Consider the following 22,213-nt stretch of genomic DNA (forward strand, 5'->3'; position numbering starts at 1 on the left):
TAATGGCGAACACGTGACAGAAAGAAAGATGCTGAGAAGGTTAGAAATGCAGGTGTTGGTCACACAGGTACTTTTTTCATCACCCTCATAACTTTGAATGGTAGCTGCCCAAGGCAGTGGCTAAGCGAGGTCTACTTCTACTGCGAAGAATCTAAAAGGATCTAAAAAAATAAAAGGAAACAAAGCCCCAGCATTTCAACAATGCTCTAGTGGACTAATTTTTATTTATTTATTTTTTTTAAAAGCCCAGTGTAAAAATGGATAGCTCAGAAAAGAAAACTATTAAAAGAACCCTGTTTCTGCCATGTTTTAAAGCAGCAACCCTCTGGGTAACAGATAAATGTTAAGTACTACACCACTGAGAGATTAGTGAGCCAGACTGGAAAGACACAGCACATTTTTCAATGGCTCTTCAAGGCAGCAACTATTGACCAAGGTGAGATGACATTCCTGCTACTGTGCAGAGTAGCCAATCAGAGCAGCAGGTAAATCAGGCATCAATGCTTCAACTGCCCAAAGTCCAAAAACACTGTATTAATCACACAGCCAACTTAGGTAGAGTTGTACCTGTGGTGGGCTGGGGATGAGTAGAGGACAACATCTGTTTCTGCCTTTCAGGTGGCCTCTAGTGATGACAGGGAAACTTTGCAGCATGGGTATATCTTGGAACACTACTGAATAATGCAACCATGTCCAACTAACTAAAACCTTTCCACTTTCCACAGGATTGGGGGTTTTGTTTGTTTTGTTTTGCAAGGCAAACTATATGATGGGCTATATGTCCAATGAAGTTTGCTTCTGTAAAATATATTTGGTATAAAATGACTTACACATTTAACAGATACTTGCCTTTTAAATCTCTTCTGGATTTTCAAGTTTTTTAGTATAACATTTCAATTATTTAGAATATTAAAGTGTTACCCTAATTCCCTGCATGGTTCTTAACAGCTGACAAAAGTACAATGAAATCATTAATAAAACCAGCATTAAAGTAAGAACTGTAAATACCAAAACTTAACAATGCAACAGTAAACTATTAGAAGCCCTGGGTGAATAAGTATGTTTTTAGCTCCTTCCTAAACTATAATAAGGAGAGGTGATGGGTTGCTTCACGTTCAGCATCATTTGTTCTGTATCATGGACCCTGCTGTAAAAAACAAAACAATACAGAATTTGCTATTGATGTTAAGCGTATCCTTAATGGGATCTGCAAAAGCGTGTCCCTCTGATAACTTAAAAGTGGAGAGTGCACAATATAGGAGTAGGTGGTCCTGTAAATAATTTGGGCCTAAGCCATGTACCATTGTGAACATCTTGAATTCAATATGGAAGGCAAATGGCAATCAGAAAAATGGTCTCAAAACAGGGTTCATGCACCATCCGTGCTGCTGCTGCTACAATTTCTGAAACTCTTTCAAAGGCTACTTCAGCACACTGCAATAATTTAAGCTTAGGTTACCTGCACATGATACATCAATTAATTTAAGCTTAGGTTACCTGCACATGATATATCAAAACCTGATTATTCTCTCCAGAGAGGAACACATCTAGTTGAGAAGCTGAAACTGATAAAAGGACTTTCTTTTCACTAATGTTATGTGGCTGCCCAGCATCAATGTGTGATCCAAGATGACTCCACAACCACAAAACAAATCTTTATGGGAGAATGCAATTACACCCAGGAGAATTTATCTCCTAAATCTTTTAGTCCAGCCTGAGAATGAGTAATAATTACCAGATTTTCTGCATTTAATTTTATCTTCTCCTATACGCAGTCCTTTATTATCTAGGGCAGCATTTCTCAAACTGAGTGATACCAACCCTTGGGGGGGGGCGTTTGAATTATTCAGAGGGGGGTTAGGCATTAAAGGGGTGGCAAGGGGTGTTAGATTGCAAGGAGGTGACAGAAGGGGAGATTAAGATAATAAAAACAGAAGATTACACATAACTTATCCAACAAATGTTATTAAATGTGTAAAACTAAGGATATATTTCGATAATTATAAATATATCAAACTTTAGAATGTTCAAAATAGTATCACACTTTTGACTGCTTTGACCACATGCTGACCATGTGAATCATATGATTGTGCTGGGTATTAGCGCAACTGTATGATTCACAGAAACACAAGCTGCACACTCAGTTACACTTGGTTAGAAATAAATTCAACAGCTACTGAGCTATTTTGTTTGAACGTACATACATCACTGTGTTTTAGTCTTCATACTGAACTTTGTTTCATTTTAGGTAAGAATATACGTGCGTGTGTGTGTAATTTTTATTCTATGTATATTCGTACCTTAAAATCAAAAGTTATTGAATGTGGAGACTTACGACTTCTGCTTATGGACATTAAACCTAGCATTGATATGTGAATAAATCTCCACCAAGCCCATCCATTGCATTAAGTATTAAATTATTAAATTACTTATTATTATTACTTATAATGACTTAACTATATTTGTAACTATAACTATGACTTAAATATGTATTTGTAATTGTTCATAAAGAAAGAATAAATGTGCAATAAATAATTTTTTTAAAAAAATTATGATTCACAGATACACAAGACAGGAGACGTTATGAAAAATGTGGTACAATTAAGGGGGCAGTGACCCAAAAATTTTGAAAAACACTGGTCTAGAGGCTTGGAGATATCCAACTCTTGAGCTATAAAAGGAAAAATATAGCTAAGTATTATCAGCTTATTGATAATAACTATCTCTAAACATGTGAATGATCCTTCCCAACAGCTTCATATAGATATTAAAAAAAAAAAAATACAAGACAAAACATAGAACAGGACCCTGCAGAATAATTCCCAAAAGATCCAAGTTCCAGAAAGCACTCAAACAAGATACTGTTAACAAGAGTATCAAAGGCCACTGGGATAACTAGAAATATCAACAATATTTCAGTTGCTTCTCTTTCATGTTATAAATTATCAGTGATAATCAGAGCAATTTAGCTACAAAGAACAACCCAAACAGTTCACAGCAGAACTCAGATGGAAACCAGATGTAGGCCAGAGCCACTAATCACTCAGACATCTGCCTAAAAGTCTGACAGAAATCTTGGATGTAGATTTTTTTTTGAAACTACAGGGTTCTCTTATAATTATACCTCTCATTCTTGGCTGGACCATCTCTGGACTCATGCGATAGCACTCAAGTCTTCTGGCCTTACCTTTTTTTAACTTTGGTAACTCCAAATACTTTAATGTGCTACATGCTCCAATGTGAAATAGACATTACTTAGGAACTACCATATCAGAAGACTTCAGTATTCCATATTTCAACCTGGTTATCAATAAGGAAGACAAGAGAGTTAAAAAAAAATTCCTCAAAGCTGCCTGAATCCAGCAGGATCCATTCATCTCATGTTTAGCCCAATGTAATCCGATCCTTATTCCTGCAGAAAATGTTGCAACAAATGCATACATACCCAATAAGGAATGGTCTATCACTACTGAGGATATCACATCAATAAGAAGAATTAAGGGTAGGACCTACCTCATCCATAAGATCTAAGACAATGTGAAATCCACGGAAGCATCAACAAACATAAAAAATAAAGTATCTTGAATGTAATTTATCTAATTTTTATTCACATAAATTACTTACTTTAAAAATATTAATTGGCTGTGTTTGGTTCTGGTTTAATTTAAAATCATTAATTGGTTATGCTATACTATTAGGTGATGGCAAGATCTCACCAGTTTATATAGTAATTCACCACAAATTCAATTTAGGGAGCATTTTTATTGTGCCTTGCCACAATTTATGCTACATTATAAAATAATAGTTGAACTGAACGATTCATAATACGGCTAAGTGGAAACTATGGAGATCTCCTTATTGTAGGGGGAAGAGGGAATGGCCTTGAAGGACAGGAGGAAGAGCTGCTACCAAGGCAACAGTCAGATAATAGGTGCCAGAATCTGGCCAAGAAAGTTAATATGAATAATCTTCTCAGACAAGTTAATTCACACAAAGATAAAGGGAGGAAAGAGAAAAATGCATTCAGAATTGCGAGATTATATTACTATAACTTTACAATATAGTATTGACCTACATGGCAATGGTTCCTAGTTTGGTCTACCTTGAAGAACTGACATCTATTTGAAAAAGGATTAGCAGTTGTCCAGCTGTGTCCTGTCAGATACTAATGGCTATTAAAACACATTTATCTAGGAATCCAATTGTAGCACTGACACATAAGACAACTATAAAATCTCTTGACATTCCTACTTTCCAACCAGCATATGTGACCTTTTGTATGTGCGGGGGGGGGGGGGTTTCCTTCACAAACTTTTCCATGTTTATATACCTGTTCACAGGGTGTGAAACAATATATACTGCTAATAGTAGCTAGGTTTCTAATAAGACAGAATTTTGCTAGCTATGGTTTGCTGAAGAAGCCACCAGTTTCACACACATTGTGCTGTGCTAAAATCAAACCAATCACATTATGGCCTAAGATCATATATGAGACCAAAATATAGAACTAATACTGCCTAAAGGTACCTTTCTGTTCCATTGCAGATAGGACCAAGCATATAAATCTCAGGAGTCAAACTTCAGGTAACATGGAAAAAAACACATTAGTTCTATTTTGTTATAAAAATAGCTTTTTAAAAAATTCTCCAGTGTTATATCAGAAATCCATTAAGAAATAAACCACAATTAAGTCTGCTAGCAACAAAGTATCTTAAATGCTTTGTAGCTATGGATAATAAAATGTTGTTGTTTAGGCCCAGTAAGTACATACAGTAGTATTCTCATTAGGTCTGACCTAACAGAGGTTAACCCCTTCATGGATCACTGCCTTGTCACGGCGAAGGGGCTTCTGTAACTCAGTGAAGCCATGAGCTATTCCGTGCAGGGCCACCCAAGACGGACAGGTCATGACAGAGAGTTCTGACAAAATGTGGTCCAGTGAAGAAGGAAATGGTAACCCACTCCGGTATCCTTGCCAAGAAAACCCTATGGACAATGTCAAAAGGCTAAAAGATATGACGCTGGAAGATGAGCCCCTCAGGTCGGAAGGTGTCCAACATGCTACTGGGGAAGAGCGGAGGGCAATTCCAAGTAGCTCCAGAAAAAGTGAAGCGGCTGGGCCAAAGCCGAAAGGACGTTCAGCTGTGGATGTATCTGGAAGCGAAAAGAAGGTCCGATGGTGTAAAGAACAATATTGTATAGGTACCTGGAATGTAAGATCTATGAACCAAGGCAAGCTGGATGTGGTCAAACATGAGATGACAAGATTGAACATCGACATCTTGGGAATCAGCAAATTGAAATGGACGGGAATGGGTGAATTTAATTCAGGTGACCATTATATCTACTACTGTGGGCAAGAAACTCTTAGAAGAAATGGAGTAGCACTCATAGTCAATAAGAGAGTGGGAAATGCAGTAATGGGGTACAACCTCAAAAACGACAGAATTATCTCAGTGTGAATCCAAGGCAAACCATTCAGCATCACAGTAATCCAAGTCTATGCCCCAACCACTGATGCTGAAGAAGCTGAAGTTGACCGGTTCTATGAAGACCTACAACACCACCTAGAACTAGCACCAAAAAAAGATGTCCTTTTCATCATAAGGGATTGTAATGCTAAAGTAGGAAGTCAAGGAGTAATTGGAATAACAGGGAAGTTTGGCCTTGGAGTACAAAATGAAGCAGGGCAAAGGCTAATAGAGTCCTGTCAAGAGAACAAGCTAGTTATAGCAAACAACAACACAAGAGACGACTCTACACATGGACATCACCAGATGGTCAATACCGAAACCAGATTGATTATATACTTGGCGGCCAAATATGGAGAAGCTCTATACAGATAGCAAAAACAAGACCAGGAGCTGATTGTGGCTCAGATCATGAGCTTCTTACTGCAAAATTTAGGCTTAAATTGAAGAACATAGGGAAAACCACTAGATCACTCAGGTATGACTTAGATCATATTCCTTGTGAGTACACAGTGAAGGTGATGAATAGATTTAGGGGATTAGATTTGGTAGACAGAGTGCCTGAAGAACTATGGACGGAGGTCCGTAATATTGTACAGGAGGCAGCAACTAAAACCATCCCAAGGAAAAAGAAATGCAAGAAAGCAAAATGGCTGTCTGATAAGGCTTTACAAATAGCTATGGAAAGAAGGAATGCGAAAAGCAAGGGTGAAAGGGAAAGATACAAGCAACTGAATGCAGATTTCCAGAGAATAGCAAGGAGAGATAAGAAGGCCTTCTTAAATGTACAATGCAAAGAAATCGAGGAAAACAATAGAATGGGGAAGACTAGAGATCTCTTCAAGAAAATTGGAGATATCAAAGGAACATTTAGTGCAAAGATGGGCATAATAAAGGACAAAAAAGGCAGGGACCTAACAGAAGCAGAAGAGATTAAGAAGAGGTGGCAAGAATACACAGAAGAATTATACAAGAAAGAACTTAATGTCCTTGATGTCCATGCTGGTGTGGTCACTAACCTTGAGCCAGACATCCTAGAGAGTGAAGTCAAGTGGGCCTTAGGAAGCATTGCTAACAACAAAGCTAGTGGAGATGACAGTATTCCAGCTGAGTTATTTAAAATACTAAAAGATGAAGTGCTGCACTCAATATGCCAGCAAGTTTGGAAATCGCAACAGTGGCCACGGGATTGGAAAAAGTCAGTTTAGGTTCCAATTCCAAAGAAGGGCAATGCCAAAGAATGCTCAAACTATCACACAATTGCACTCATTTCACATGCTAGCAAGGTTATGCTCAAAATCCTACAAGCTAGGCTTCAGCAGTATGTGAACCGAGAACTACCAGATGTACAAGCTGGGTTTCGAAGAGGCAGAGGAACTAGAGATCAAATCGCCAACATTCGCTGGATCATGGAGAAAGCACGAGAGTTCCAGAAAAACATCTACTTCTGCTTCATTGACTATGCAAAAGCCTTTGATTGTGTGGATCACAACAAACTGTGGCAAATTCTTAAAGAGATGGGGGTACCAGACCATCTTACCTGCCTCCTGAGAAATCTGTATGTGGGCCAAGAAGCAACAGTTAGAACCGGTCACAGAACAACCGATTGGTTCAAAATAGGGAAAGGAGTAAGACAAGGCTGTATATCGTCACCCTGCTTATTTAACCTATATGCAGAGTACATCATGAGAAATGCCAGGCTGGAAGAATCACAAGCCAGAATTAAGATTGCAGGGAGAAACATCAATAACTTCAGATATGCAGATGATACCATCCTAATGGCAGAAAGTGAAGAAGAACTAAAGAGCCTCTTGATGAGGGTGAAAGAGGAGAGTGTGAAAGCTGGCTTGAAACTCAACATTAAAAAAACTAAGATCATAGCATCTGGACCCATTAATTCCTGGCAAATAGAAGGGGTAGAAATGGAAGCAGTAACAGACTTCAGTTATTTGGGTTCCAAGATCACCGCAGACGGAGACTGCAGCCATGAAATTAAAAGACGCTTGCTCCTTGGGAGGAAAGCTATGGCAAACCTAGATAGCATATTAAAAAGCAGAGATATCACCTTGCCGACAAAGATCCGCATAGTCAAAGCTATGGTTTTTCCAGTAGTAATGTGTAGCTGTGAGGCCATAAAGAAGGCTGAGCGCCGAAGAATTGATGCCTTTGAACTGTGGTGCTGGAGAAGACTCTTAAGAGTCCCCTGGACTGCTAGGAGGTCAAACCAGTCAACTTGAAAGGAAATCAACCCTGACTGCTCATTGGAAGGATTGATAATGAAGCTCAAGCTCAGATACTTTGGTCACCTAATGCGAAGAGAGGACTCTTTGGAAAAGACCTTGATGCTGGGAAAGATTGAAGGCAAAAGGAGAAGAGGACGGCAGAGGATGAGATGGTTAGATAGCATCACTGAAGCAATGAGCATGAAACTGAGCCAACTCAGGGAGGTAGTGAAGGACAGGAAGGACTGGCGGGATATGGTTCATGGGGTCACGAAGAGTCGGACATGACTTAACGACTGAACAACAACAACAGAGGTTGAACAATCTTAATTCCACCTGTTGATGCTTCATATCAAGACAAGAATCAGACTGTACCTGTGCTCGATGTATCCTGGAGTTTTAAGTAATTTCTATCTAGCACTTATCTATTCTGAAAATGTATATGGCTGACCATATTAATCAAGTAACGCTGGGAAGCTAACAAGGTATAAAATCAAAAACATACATATAAAACAGTGAAAAGAACAATAAAAGACACCATGTAAAAATTAATCAACTCTTCAACCAACGGTGCATTAACCTCCTGGCTTCAAAGCCTGTGGAATGAGCCAGGTTTTTAAGGCCTTCCGACAGGGCCAGGACCATTGAAACTTTGGGGGGGGGGCTGTCCCACAGGGCAAGCACCATAGCATAGAAGGCACTTAACACAAACATTAAAAGTAAGAGATTTAGGATAAAGGAAGTATGCTAGCTATATAGTTAATATTAGTTAATATATCTAACAATCTCACTTTTAAATGTATTCGTCTTAAATCCTTTCTGTATTCAAGTATCAACATTTGTATTCAATTTCAATTTAATAGATAATAGTGAAATTCTGTCCTTTAGCTATATCTGCTCAACAGAAGACAGCATTACAATAAATCATTACTTTGTTGTTGTTCCAAGTTGCAGTAGTATAATGCCAAAGTTATGGCATCATAATATTACAGTGTGGTAGCATCATAAGGCAGTGTTCACCAACTCTGCGCCTTCCGGAAGTCTTGGTCCACAGGCAAAGAATGATATGTTTTGGGCAAGGCCATCTTGTGAGCATCATATTGAAAAAGGTTAGTAGGACAGATAAAAAAAGCTGGACAAGTATTGGAATACGAGGGAGGAAGAATGTGCTTCGTTCATGTACTCCTCCCACAAGACTTGGCAGTATTTCACCTACCACAAAACTAAGCTAGCATAAATAGCTGATGCAAGACAATACATGCCCAGAGGAGTAAACAGGAAGCCTAAAAACAGCCTCACCTACCCACTGTTATCCCCAGCCACAATAGAGTTTAATTTACAATACAAAGCATGAACGTTTGTGACTAACTGCTATGTAAGAGATTTCAGCTTGGGTTACAAGGCAGTACAAAGTGCCAGATCATATGACAGTGTATTATTTGCTCCATTTTTTTTCAGAAAGAAACTTACTAAAAGTTGCTACTACCAACAAATAAAAGGGAAAGGAACAACACTTATCTTCTCAGAATCCACAGGACATACATACTTCCTATCCAGAACTTCACTGCTACAAAACAGGCTGAAGGGCAGGCAGCAAAGCATGAGGAAGCAGCTTGCTAGAATAGTAAGAACCACAAATCTTATACATAATCCCTTCCCATTTACTCCAAGACCCCAATAGACAGGCATAGCACTTTTATATTCTTTAATTACACTTGATCTTATCCAAAAGAACAAGAAGCCTTTTGTTTTGTTTTAATATTATAGTATTGTGTTGGTATGCTAAATTTAGGTATTTTATATGTCATAGATTTCAGAGTTGTTATTGAAATGGTTGTAATTCTTAATGATGGTTATTTTATACTGGCTTATGACCAAAATGAAAGATATGCATTTATATTCTTTAAATGCATTTAGGAAAAAAAAATAACAATGCTTTGGCATCTAATAAGTAAGCACCTGTCAAAGGAAATAGGGTTAATTAAGATTGTGGTTTGCAGAAAGACATTTTTCCTTACAAAATAAAAAGAAAAATTCAAGTAACAAAAGTCTACATCAAAAACTTTCAAAACAGGTAAACGTAATTGAAAACATAATTAAAAGTATTTTAAAAAATTATAAAGTCACAATGAGAAGAGAGCTTGGTAACACCAAGAGATGTAATCATACACAAACTGTGCCCACCTGGGGAGCCCAGTATTACATTTTTCAGGACCAACTTTTCCCATTATTTGTACTCTGCCTATATCTACCAATGGAAGATAATCTTTTCTGTAACTGAATACATGTACTCTGCATATATTTTACCTAATAAAATGTGAGGTGGCTGTTATGTAAATTTTATCCAAAATCACAGATAATTATCCTTTTCATCGGTTTTAAATAAGTATTATGAATTTAGAAAAAATGCATCAGATATTGAAGTATCAACCTTTGTATTCAATTTCAATTTAATAAATAATGAAATTCTGTCCTTTCACTACATCTGCTTGACAGAAGACAGCATTGTAATAAATCATTTATACTGTTGTTGTTCCAAGTTGCAATATATTGTACAATGCCAAAGTTATATCATAATATTACACAAAATTATTTTATATATTTTACTTAATTTTCCAGGTCCGCACAACACATCATAAGCTAGCTGTATGGACGAGATTTGCACAACTGCTATATTAAAATAGTTTTGACTACTTCATAGTTCAATATATCATGCTTCAAGAATGTGAAGTCTACGAATATGTATTTTTGAATGATACACAGGTAAAAAAAAAAAAGTCATTTCCAAATATAGTCTTGATATGAGAAAGGCAGGCAGCAGCAGAAGAGGAAATTCATTTCTCCCTTTAGTTAAAAAGATAAAGAACCTTACATTAGAATTATTAGCTGGTGACCTAAGTAATGGCGTGAATGGAGCAATTATGGGTGCACGCCACTGAGTTTCCTGTGGACGGAACAGCAATAGCTCAGCCCATCCTAACATTTTTAAGAGCAACGGGAAGAAGTCAATCCAATATATTTGAAAGTATGACAGCACATTAATGATTAGTAGCAATCTGTATAAACTAGGCTAGCCTTAACATGTTGCTGGCTCCATAGCGGAGGAGGCGCTGATTTCCGCGTTCGCCTCTTTTCCAGCAACGCCACGCCATCCGTCTCCAACCGAGAGCGGATTAAGCTCATTGTTTTCCGGCCTTGTTTCAGGAGAATGAGACGCGCACGTACAGAGGAAGGAGAGGAAAACAGCGAAGACCGTACTCTGAATCAGCCATCGCCGATGCTGGCCCAAACGAAGGCAGGGAGCACCACCCAACCCAACTGCGACGCTTCTCGCGTCCACGCCTCTGCTCAAGTATGCTGACAATTAACAAAGGAGGGCGGGGGGAGTACTTCTGGTGAAGCAACAAGTCTCAGAAATACTTCATGGCACGCGGGTAGAGGGAGAGGACGCTCCAGCCATGGAAAGCCCAGACAAAGCTCACAAATAGCTTAAATCCAGCGCTTCAAAGGTTTCCTTCGTACATATCCGTCCTATTTCGAAAGTTCATCAATTGCCACGCCCTTTACTTCTGAATAAACACGGAATACTCCAGCTGGTTCATCAGCTTTGGGATGAAAGAAAAAAGCGAAATAAACCCAGTCCGGCTCTTTCTGGGCGCAGCCCGTTGACTCAGGTCAGAGTGTAATCTCCGGCTTCGTGGCATGACGACCCCTCCTCCATAGGACGGTTCCCACGCACCTTTCTCCCGTTCCCCTCCGTATACCTGACAGCCCCTCACAGAGCGCGCACGCCTCGTCCGCGAGGGAAATCTTCCCGCAGAAACCACGTGGTCGTGAAGAGCGACGGATGCGCTCGCGCCCACCCAGGAGCCCCGGAAAGATCAAAGGGGATACCTGACGGTCGGAGGCGACTCCGCTCTTCGGCGGAGACTTCCTTGCGTGGTCAGACCCCACCCTCGATGGAGATCTCAGTCGGCGTGAGAACGCCCGGGTGTTTGGACAGTTCAAAGTTTTCCCTTCGAGGCGAAAAAGAAGCACCCTCGAGTGGGTCGCTTACGTGGATTCCACGGCGCGCAACTCCGAGCGGCCTTCGCGGAAGAGAGGGAGGTGGCAGGCGGGGGAAGCGCTGCTCCCAACAACAGCCGCAGCAGGTAAGTCCCTCCCTGTGCCTGCTCGAGCGTCAGCAGCCCGCTCTGAGCCATAATCCTCCAGGCGCTGAAAGGAAGGGCGGGGAGCCGGGGCAGTTCTTCAGTTCTCGGCTCCTGGATTCTCCAGGAGGAGTTAAGGCAACCACGTGGCGGAGTCACTCGTATTACACGGGGGAGGAAGGGAAGCGGCGCTCCGTAGCAATCTGGCGGCAGGGCGCGGGATGCACGCGAGGGAAGACGAGCTGGAGTCTGCGGTTGTGCGCCGCCTTGACGCCGCAGTTCACCCCGTGCTCTTGCCGGGACAAAAATCCATTTCGACTTCATGAGGCTGTTGAATAAACAAAGTTCGACCTGTCAGTTTACATCCGTTGTTACAGACACCTCCTTTGCTCGCTGGAGTTCCACCTTCCGGGCCCCTCGCTGTAGAAAGCAGCTTAATTCTCCGAGATTCCGCGCAAATCTTTCCTCGGGTGCCAGGCAACCAGTGGCGCTTCTAATACCCATAAGTACTGTTGCCCCATTTAGTTTGCTGCTTTTGTTCACCAAAAGATGCACTGCTTCAAGAGAGGGAGATTTTTTAAAAAAATGACTAGACCTGCCTTGCTTGAGCCTAGAATGTTCATAACCGTTTATGTGTCTTCACAGAACTCCTAAAATAATCTTTTAAAATCTTCACTATTTCTGCCTTACTACAACAGGTAGCAGCGCTTGCGTGGGTTTGGAAGCTAAGAAAGGTCGGCCTACTCTGGAGCTCAAGGCCGTGGAGATGGCCCTTTGTCCTCCCGTTTTAACAGAGCAACAAGGTATATTGTGAGGTATATTGGTCAAAAGAGTGACTGGTCTAAAATCAAGCACTGAGCTTCCAAGGCTGAGGGTGGACTTTAACCTGAGTCTCCCCGGTTCTAGTACAACACCTTAACCACTACCACTCTGGCTTCTGTGTGTGTGTATGTGTGTGTGAGAGAGAGAGAGTATGTGTATGTGTGTATACATACATACAAACATGTACCTCCTAATTTCTGTAAATTCGGCTTCTGTACTCTGAAAGTCCTACAGAAAGCTTGATTGCATTTTTCTGCTTAGAAACAAAGTCTGTTTTTGAGAAAGGTGAACACCACTCACCTAATCTTTATGAAATGCAATTTTTTAAAAATGCAAGATTCAAGGATACATGCTGACATGTAATTCTTCTCATGTTACATTCATCCACTATATTTTTTAACAAAACCACATTTATTCAATGAACCATGATGCTACTGTACATTTCTCAGACATACTACTTTGAGAACGCTTTGTCTTTAATGTTCAAGTCTCTTGCTGTTAGCAGCAACTATACAATTCCTGAACCTTTTCCCACTTGATAGAGAAAACAGCTTGAAGAAGTTATTTTGGTGGTTAGCAACAGGATTAAACAGCAACTACACACACACACACACATACACACACCCCTCTGGTTCTGTCTCCATTAAATATGTTATTAGAAATTATGCAAAAAGATAAACTAGTGTATAATAATTCCAGAGGAGTACCTTTGATCACCTAAAGGGTTTTCCAAATATGACTTATTTGTCATCAAATAGAAATAATTATTTATTTAAATTTATTGGACATAATATATATCGTATATATCTTTTAAAACTCTTCTCTGAATAGTTACCATTTTGAAAATGGCAAGGAATAAACTACATTTCTGATGATTATTTTGATATTTTAAGCAACAATCCAGCTGTTCAATAGACGTACATCTCAAAACTCTTAACATATTTACTGTACGTGTGGTAGTTAACTAGGACTAAGTCTACCCTCAACCATGGAGTATCACTGGGTGACTTTGAGTTACTCTTAGTCCAATCTTTTCCATATCTTTTCTGTAGCTGTGCCTACCCTCTGGACACAATACCACCAAAAGTTAGATTGGCCCGATTCTGCTTACCTTTTGTAAAGCCTTGAAGATTTGGTTGTTTCTCAGGCATGGAAGTTGGGAGAGTAATTGAGAGTAACTGTTGGTGTATGGTATAGTTGGAAGCCACTTTGTGTTTTAATTGGTTGTGAAATATATTTTTATATTGTATTTACATTGTATTTTTTAATCTTTGTCAGCCATCCAGAGTTGCATTTGTGAGATGGGCGGCCATGTAAATCAATTTAAATAAATAAACCTATCTACCTCACAGGAATGTTTTTGTGGAGATAAAATGAAAGGAGCTTCCCATATAAACTGTCTTGAACTCCTGGAGGGAAAGCAGGATATAATGATAACAAATAAATAAAAAATAATTAAATATGTCACAATTATTAAAGTTTATGTGATCATCATAGGCATAAACATGAGAGTGTAAATGACGGCAAAGGAGGACTTTTGGTGGAATAGCCCATCTGAAGTAAAGTTGAAAGGATGATTTTTTTTTCCTAAAAAGCTCTTTAGAGTAAATATTGTATACATGATCTTTCATGAATAGACAAAAATTAGAGCAACTCATAAACCAACAAACTAATGTAATTATATCTGTGGACAAGAAGTTAAGATGAACACAAATGTGTCTTGCTAGCAAGTGCACAAGCTGAAGTGCTTTGTGAATACTGAGAATTAATGCTTATTAATGCAGAACTCCTGCAGGGACCATGACCATTCATACTTAAATAAAACTCTGTTCCCTTCTCCAACATTGTTTTGTTTTAATGAGTTTAACTTCAGCACTGTCCCATCATACAAACTCAATTAGATTCACAGAACAAATGGCTATTCCTTGTGACTGTGAGTACAGTCCAAGATAAAAAATGTAATATCTAAAGAGAGGTCAAAGTTAGTTCCAGCTGAGGATAGTGTTAAATCATTTCCAACACATCAGATCCAATTCCCATGCAGATACGCAGACACCTATTTTACACTTTTGAGACCTGGAGAAGTTCAAATTTGGCATCACTTTGACCAATTTAATATCAGCTCATCTGCAGACAGCTCCTCTGACTGCTTTGGCTGTAACTGTTCCATCCTATATCAATTATACAGTCACACAAGCAACAACGTAAATCATACTTGATTGAATACTTGTACTGTTGTAAATGTTATCGCTACATACCATAGGATTATAATTTTAATTTTATAATTTTGGATTTCTTACCTCTTATTTTTTTTTACAGTTTAAATTACTTTCCAGCAGAATAGCTGACTTGTTCTATCACACCAATATCAAAACTTTTGAGGATTTGTAATTCAGCAAGTTGAATGTATACAGGTAGTTATCACTTAATGACCCTAATTGGGACTAGAATTTCCATCTCTAAGCAAAGTAGTTGTTAGGCAAAACATCACACTGCTTAGCAATGGCTGTTCCGGTAGTCCTGGTTGTGGTCATTAGGTGAAGACTGCATCTCATTAGGTGAGTACTGAGGCTTCTGCCCTGCCTGAACTGCTAGCTCCACCCCGCTGCCTCTTCCCTGGCCGGGTCCTGCGAGCTCCCTTCAGCAGACAAGGCTCCGCTGCACTGCCGCACCCACTGCACACATCCTGGGTCTGTGCCCTCGCCCAGCACCTGATTCCCAGGCCAGTAGCAGGAGAAAGAAGCTGGCAAAGGTCAGTGGGGGTGGCAAGGGTAGGTGGCAGAGTGCAGGGCAGACAAAAGGGCAGAAATGGGAGGGAGATAGGCAGGTTGGAGCTGAAGTGCACACTGCAGTTATAAATGTGGGCCAGTTGCCAAGTGCCTGAATTTTGATCACATGACCCCGGGGGCGCTGCAACAGAATTTGATATCAGAAACTGAAAGTTAGATGGCACCATACAATATTAAAAAACACATAGCTCACAATAGTACTGAAACATTAATGTGTACTTGCTTTGTTCTAGTTTAATAAATTTAATAAACAATACAGCTCTAGTATGCTAAGTGCTTTCCATCTGTTACAGAGGAAAGGTAAGTGCCTGCAATACTTTATGCAAAGAAACCAAAATGGAACTCTTGTCTTCTCAACTCATAGGCTTCCATAGACCAATAGCAAGTTCCTTTTTTATAAGGAGGATTTGCTGAATGTTAATTACAATACATTTAAAGTGGTTGCCATTAGGAATAAAGGAACCATCTGCACCTAATGCGTAGATTGTCATATTATTGAACAAATAAAATCATATACTCTGGGGAAATTATTACCTAACATTGAGAAAGTATCACCTTAACGAATTGAATGTCAGTAGTAGTTCTGAAATTTTGCCATATAAATTGAGATGTCTAAGTTATTTCAATTTAAAAAATATTATAGCCCAGGTTTGTTGCCAGAGGAAATCATTAAGCATATATTTTTTAAAAGTCAGTCCAATATGATTAAATCAGCTATAGGAACAAGATAGGATAAATTATTCAGCTATGTTTTCTCACAGTAAATACTTGCATAGATCCAAGAAGTCTGATGCTCTGTATGTGTGTGTGTGTGTGTGTGTGAGAGCACACGTAGGTGCAGAATGTTCTCTTGATCATCATTAATAGCTGACCTCTGGTTTTAGTATGTTTATATATAAGCATATTTGCGCAGGTAACTCAGAACTAAGATTTCAGTTAGTACCACACACATGCACATATACAGCTGTGACCATAATACTATATAGCATATTGATGGCAATCTTTATTTTGTAAATAAAACTGAAATGTTTTCTCTGAACTCTACTTTGGTTTTTTTTCTGTACGTTTACTGTATAAGGGTTCTGGCAAGTAGATTGATTTCTCAGGGTCCAGTACTAAGGTTTTCATGGAACTCTCCTCTACTGCCCTGACTCTCTAAATCCGGATTTCACCTGAACACAGATACGGGGCCTTCAGGGCTGAGAAGATTTGAGTCCACTGTGTCTAGAGCCAAAAGGCAGAGAGAGAGAGTACTAGACTTTGAAAGAACATCTTGGGAGTAGTGGTCTACTTGAAAACACTTGCAGTAATACTACTGAATAGCTCAGTTTCTGCAGACAGCTCTGATTGTCTCTAATCTTAAGTAACCTTCATTAGTTAGCCATATCTTTTATTTATTTTTTCAGGACTCAAAGCATCGTAGAATTCAGAATATATTACAGAAAGGAATCAATGTAAGAGTTGGATAAATTGTTTTTACTGTTATCATTCTGCCACTCTCTGGCCTTAGTTGGAACTACAGTGTTTTCTGCTAAAAGACATTTGATGCTATTATGACTTCTTCCCATAGGGCCTGGATAAATATATGCCATAGAATACAAGATGATGATGATGATGATGATGGTGATATCAGTATAGGCTTTATATTTTTAGGCTGCTACAATAGCAACATTGCTTTTTGGCTGTTATCTGTAAATCAGTTTGAAACTTAGTTGATGTCAGAATTTTGCTATTAAAGTGTTGGATAGTTTGGGACTAATAAAGTTTCTCTATTCTAACAGCTATAAAAAGAACAGAGAAGTTGAAACAGGCTGAACATTAATTCCTTACCTATAACAAAATCTTAAGCTTTGAATTTATAGTCTTGAGAAGAATTATCCTACCAGTATATATGAAGAAGGATATCTGAAGAAGATAGAGGAGAAGCTTTCTTCAAACCTTGCTGGATTCAGTCAGAATTTTTTTACCCTTATTTCTTTTCCTGACACCCTACTTATAATTTTATGAATATTGAACTAAAATGGTATCAGTATCGAACAAGACCAAATATATTACAGTTCCAACATATAAAGGATGAAACTCAACCCTTGCTGCGCATTTTCTGAAACACACTCAAAAATAATCTTAAGAACATGCAGCGTTAATAATACATAAAACTCCAGCTCATTGATTTGCTAAAATGGGATATTACTAGTTCAGAATAATTGCAAGTTTCTCATATCGATTTTAGTACAACTTTGCCATTGCAAATAAAAGTTGACTAGATTTAGAAAAGCTGAAACCTTTTTTTTAATTACACTGTCATGAATTTTCAGAATTGATCAGGCAAAAATACAGTATACAAAGGCCTTTTTGCCACAACAAACTTTCCTCTTAGCAAGGAGAGAAAGATTTAAGTTGCTTTGAAAGACTGACTTTTCTGGTCAAATAACTAAGAAAGTGCAATTCAGCTAATACATAAATATAGACTGAGGGTCCCCCATTCCACCCTTCCATTTTGCATCCTTTCCATTCCTAACTTCAATTTCCTGGCCAATTTTTCATCACCTAATTGATACACCATTCAAAGATTATCTATCTCCCAGCCAGCAATAGTAATACCTCAGTAAAGGGACAAAATGCCTATTCTAAAATGTAGTGGTTACTAAATTCCCCAAAGAGTTAATTGAGGACTCTAATTAAAACCTGGCTGGCCACTTCTCAGTTCTAATAAAACTTGGAACATCTTTGTATCCTCTTTTTTTCCCAGATATATCCACTAAGTAGGCAGATTCCAGACTGCATCCTCTTCCTTGCATAGCAACTTCTATACCAAGATCACCTTTTCCTGATTACTTACTGCCCGTCCCATCAGGTCTGGTAGAAGGGTATGTTGTGGGTCCCGTCTGTTAAGGAGATACATCTGGTGGGATCCAGGAGACAGGCCTTTTCTGCTGTGGCATCCACCCTGTGGTACATCATTCCCCTTGAGGCAAGTTTGGCCCCATCCTTAAACCACTTTTATGTATTTTTTTCTTCTTTTTGTAATTAAATAAATAGGATTAGATTGTCCCAACAAGCCATTTACAGTGGGAGAAAGGAGGAAGTCTTGTTATTTCCTAGTTTTTCCCCCAGACTTGCTAGTTTCCTTCTCATTTCTCTGCTAAGAATTGCTAGTCTTCAACTTATAGCTTATAGACTAGTTTTCCATCTCAGCAACTATAGTTAAATTCACTGGTCCCCATCTGCAGAAAGCAGATGCAAAAAGGACAAGATGCTTCTATGTTTTCCCTTCTGTATCAGCAAACATGGTCAAGATCAGCGTGAATGATAGGAAGGAAGAAGGAAAAATGTATGTGATATGTATGATATGTGTATGGTATACAATGTTGTAGTGTATATGTATGGTTCTTAGCCTCCTAAACTGGTTGTCATGGCTGAAAGTTCTCAGTCCTGATCCTCCTGATTTGTTAACAAAAATCACTTTAAATAAATAAAAAAACCCTTTAATTAAAAAAACTTTAGAATCAAAAAGTGGATGTAATAGGTTGTTGTATATTATATCTCATTTAAACTAGTAGCATAAGCATAACAAGTAACTATAAACCCTGGGATAGGAAATGAAGTGGTCAGAGCAGTGTGGAAGCGGGCAGCCTTAAAATAAATAAAATTAATAGATGGAAAACTTGATAGGAAAGACATAAGAAAGACATGAGTTGAAGGAGAATGATAGATCTCTAGCTAAAGACTTTTACACACTAAGAGAAAAAGCCATGGCTAAATTGCTAGGTATTTGTACATCATAGAAATTCTGGTTTCTCAAGCCATGAGCAATATGCTGGTATATATAGTCTGACTGCACCCAATGGCTCCCCCCATAGTTAGATACAGCTAAGAAATTTCATACATTTCTGTCTGTAGTTTCTTTAACTTTGTTATTCAAACCATGGACTCAAGGAATAAGCTCTGGTTTCTTCATGGCATTTTTCTGGGATATCGTAGGTTTATAAAGAAACAGATATATTAAGCTATATCAGTTTTATGAAACAAGACTCTAAAAACTCAAAATTCCTAGGATCAAAAAATGTGCAAATAGCATTTAGATTAGTTCCTCCATAGGGAACCAGTTTAACCAAATGGATTGATTTAAATGGGTAGCTCGAGTGATTTGAATCTATTTATCGAATACATGAAGCCATAATGTTGCTTCTTTGGGTTGTAGCATACCATGTTGTATGAACTCAGTCACTGTTAATTCTAATAATATTATTCATAAGGTGAAAATTCAGGGTTTTTTCCCTGCTACATTCCCACCTTTCCATACTGAATTAAAATTCTGAAATTTGAAATCCCAACACATTTCTGGAGTGCAAAATTGGAAAAGTCTGATATAAGTTTATTCAGCCTTAAGGTTTGCAAATATGATCTATGGCCACTTACATGTTCTGCATACTGATATGAACAGTTTCTCCCTCCCCTTCAGTTAAAACTCTTTCGAAAGTATAGATAAAAATATTTTTTCTGAACTCCAACTCTCAGCTCTAGTCCATTCTAAGCATGTATATATGCATGTGGGCTTAAGAAATGCACATTCTATTTTAATTTTACTCCTACCTACTCTTCCTGATTCTAGAGTTAAGGGCTTACAGGTATTGGTTGCAATTTTTCCTTTCTCTCTCTCTGTCAGATAAATTGGCAACTAGCCTTCATCTAGCTGGTGATCCTTTGACTAGCAAAACTTTTGGTCGTCTTTCCATCATCTTCAACCCCACTGAGGGTCCTCTGCAATGAACAGATCAGGTCTCACACCATTCCTTTTCTTCTTCCTCAAACTGCACCCTAGAATGCTTTGTTGATTTTGGACCGCTCACAAATTAATACGTTCAGCTGTGCAAACACTGCCTAATCCATTCTTGCTATAGAATGAAACTAAAAGTCCATCTTTAACAGCCACTGGAGCTCACTACATTCATGTTAGCCATTTTAGCCAAGCCAAAGCTTTCCAAACTTTTCTTCCCACATTTCTCCTGTGAAATTCTTCCTCCTCAACCACTCCATATCTTACTATCCTTTGAGAATGATTTCCTATCAGAATCTAAACTAATACATAGTCTGAGTTTCTTTCAGCAAAGCAAATATGAACTGTTTTGTTTGGGTGTCTGCATGAATACATGAAGGCTCAGTGAGAAGCTATGGGATAAGAGTAGGGTGTACGGGCAACAGGCAGCTTTGGGGCTTCAGGATGCCCAATCTGATTTAGCATAACGTGTGAACCAAATTACCAATGTTTGTTATTTTATGAAATCCTTTGTTATGAACCCAACCTTGTACATCTGGATGGAGTTGTTTGAGAGAATTGTGTTTTACAAGTAACCCCACATTCATGGTCAAATGTATGCTATTTAATAGAGCAACTGAATTCTCCTTGGAACACAAAGATATTGATTGTTAACATACATGAAATCTACATTAAGACTGCATGCCAGATCAAATCAAGACTGAGACTTCTATTATTCCATGACACTGACTATTGAGCTGATTTATGTTTGGTTCAGTTGCAATATTAATCATTTCTTTGAAACACTGTGGATCAGTGCAACTTGGGGGTATTTGGTTTTCCATTTATAGGAGTGCTCGCTTCTCTTGATTTCCTGGTTCCTAAGCTTCCCAGCTCTATACTGTCTTTTAAGGGGAATGGTGGTTTGATGCTCTCCCTCATACCAGTTTGGCTTTTTTTTTTTTTTTGCATATGACATGACAAATTTTTCACAACACAAAGTAAGAACATAGATGGGCAAGGAAAAATAATTTGATTCCCTTATGCATAGAGTGCAGGGTGAAATAATTGTTACTCTAGGAGCTGAGACATGTTGGGATGGGGCACTAATCCTGTGTTTCTTATTTTCAGTGTTGCAAGATTAGCAGAAAAGAAGATGGATAGCCTTCAAATTGCTTTGGGGTACTAAGGAACAGAAACAGTGGCTGGATACAAATAAAATAGACAACTGTTTTAAAAACCTCTTCCTGTCACATTCAGTGGGAGAGAATTCTTTTACCTAAGCATGTCATGACATAGTGTATTATTTAAACCAGGTCATTGTGTATTCATTCTCTGTGCTGACATATTCCACCAACACCGTTACCCCTTTCAGTTATTCTTCTGCATATCTTTGCAACAGTATGTGAACTTGTTTAGTCACAGGAGGAAGATACCAGGTGTTCAGCTAGTATGGAGGCCTTCTGGTAAATCCTGTTTTCCCTAAAGCAAATCTCTATGCAGGATTATACCCTGAAGCATTCTTTTGTATTATATGGACCTGTTTGGGCTTGTTGTATGCAGTCAGTTTTTTTCCCCCTTTGAACTCTTGTTTCTAAAAAAAGTAACCTTTCTGTAATTCCAGATTCTTGGAATATTTGTACTGACTAGGTTTAACTTTAGGTTTCTTAGTATTACTTTTGGAATGTAGACAAAACCTGTCTACATATTTGTTTTACCTATCATAGTTTCTTGGGTTTGACAACTTATATAAAGCTGTGTACTGTGCAATAATGGGACTAATCTGATGCGTTTCCTGTGCTTTTTCTAATTTGCTTTATATGCTACTTGGTACAGATGAATAAATCTGTTGCCTGTTTACAGTGTTCAATAAAGGGGGTATGGTATATTGGTTAACATATTGGACTAGGGCTGGGGAGTCCACATTCAGCCATTGTGACTTTGGGTCAGTTATGCTCTCTCTCAGCCCAATCTATCTCATAAAGTTGCTATTATAAGGATAACC

The 22,213-nt window shown here is 38.6% G+C and overlaps 1 protein-coding gene and 1 long non-coding RNA gene across 5 annotated transcripts in view; one reads left to right on the plus strand and one right to left on the minus strand.

Moving 5' to 3' along the window:
• Window positions 1–11,942, minus strand: part of FHIP1A (FHF complex subunit HOOK interacting protein 1A) — an 89,548-nt gene extending 77,606 nt beyond the window's left edge. For 2 of the 4 annotated variants that reach the window (XM_088132762.1, XM_088132759.1), the window contains exon 1: window positions 11,751–11,942. The gene's annotated coding sequence lies outside the window, so the exon portion shown is untranslated. Of the gene's footprint in view, window positions 1–11,587 lie in introns of all 4 variants that reach the window. The other 2 variants (XM_088132757.1, XM_088132756.1) reach the window with 1 other exon arrangement.
• On the plus strand, window positions 11,714–21,999 carry LOC112541739 (uncharacterized). The gene is made up of 3 exons (XR_003085703.2): window positions 11,714–11,844; window positions 12,540–12,644; window positions 21,340–21,999. It is a non-coding gene; the product is annotated as an uncharacterized LOC112541739 (long non-coding RNA).
• Window positions 22,000–22,213: the final 214 nt, after the last annotated feature.

The sequence above is a fragment of the Python bivittatus genome, unplaced genomic scaffold (genome assembly GCF_059951505.1).
Source record: "Python bivittatus isolate LINGU-HERP-01145 unplaced genomic scaffold, Pbiv_v1 ctg000070_np1212, whole genome shotgun sequence".
In the NCBI taxonomy this organism is placed as follows: domain Eukaryota; kingdom Metazoa; phylum Chordata; class Lepidosauria; order Squamata; family Pythonidae; genus Python; species Python bivittatus.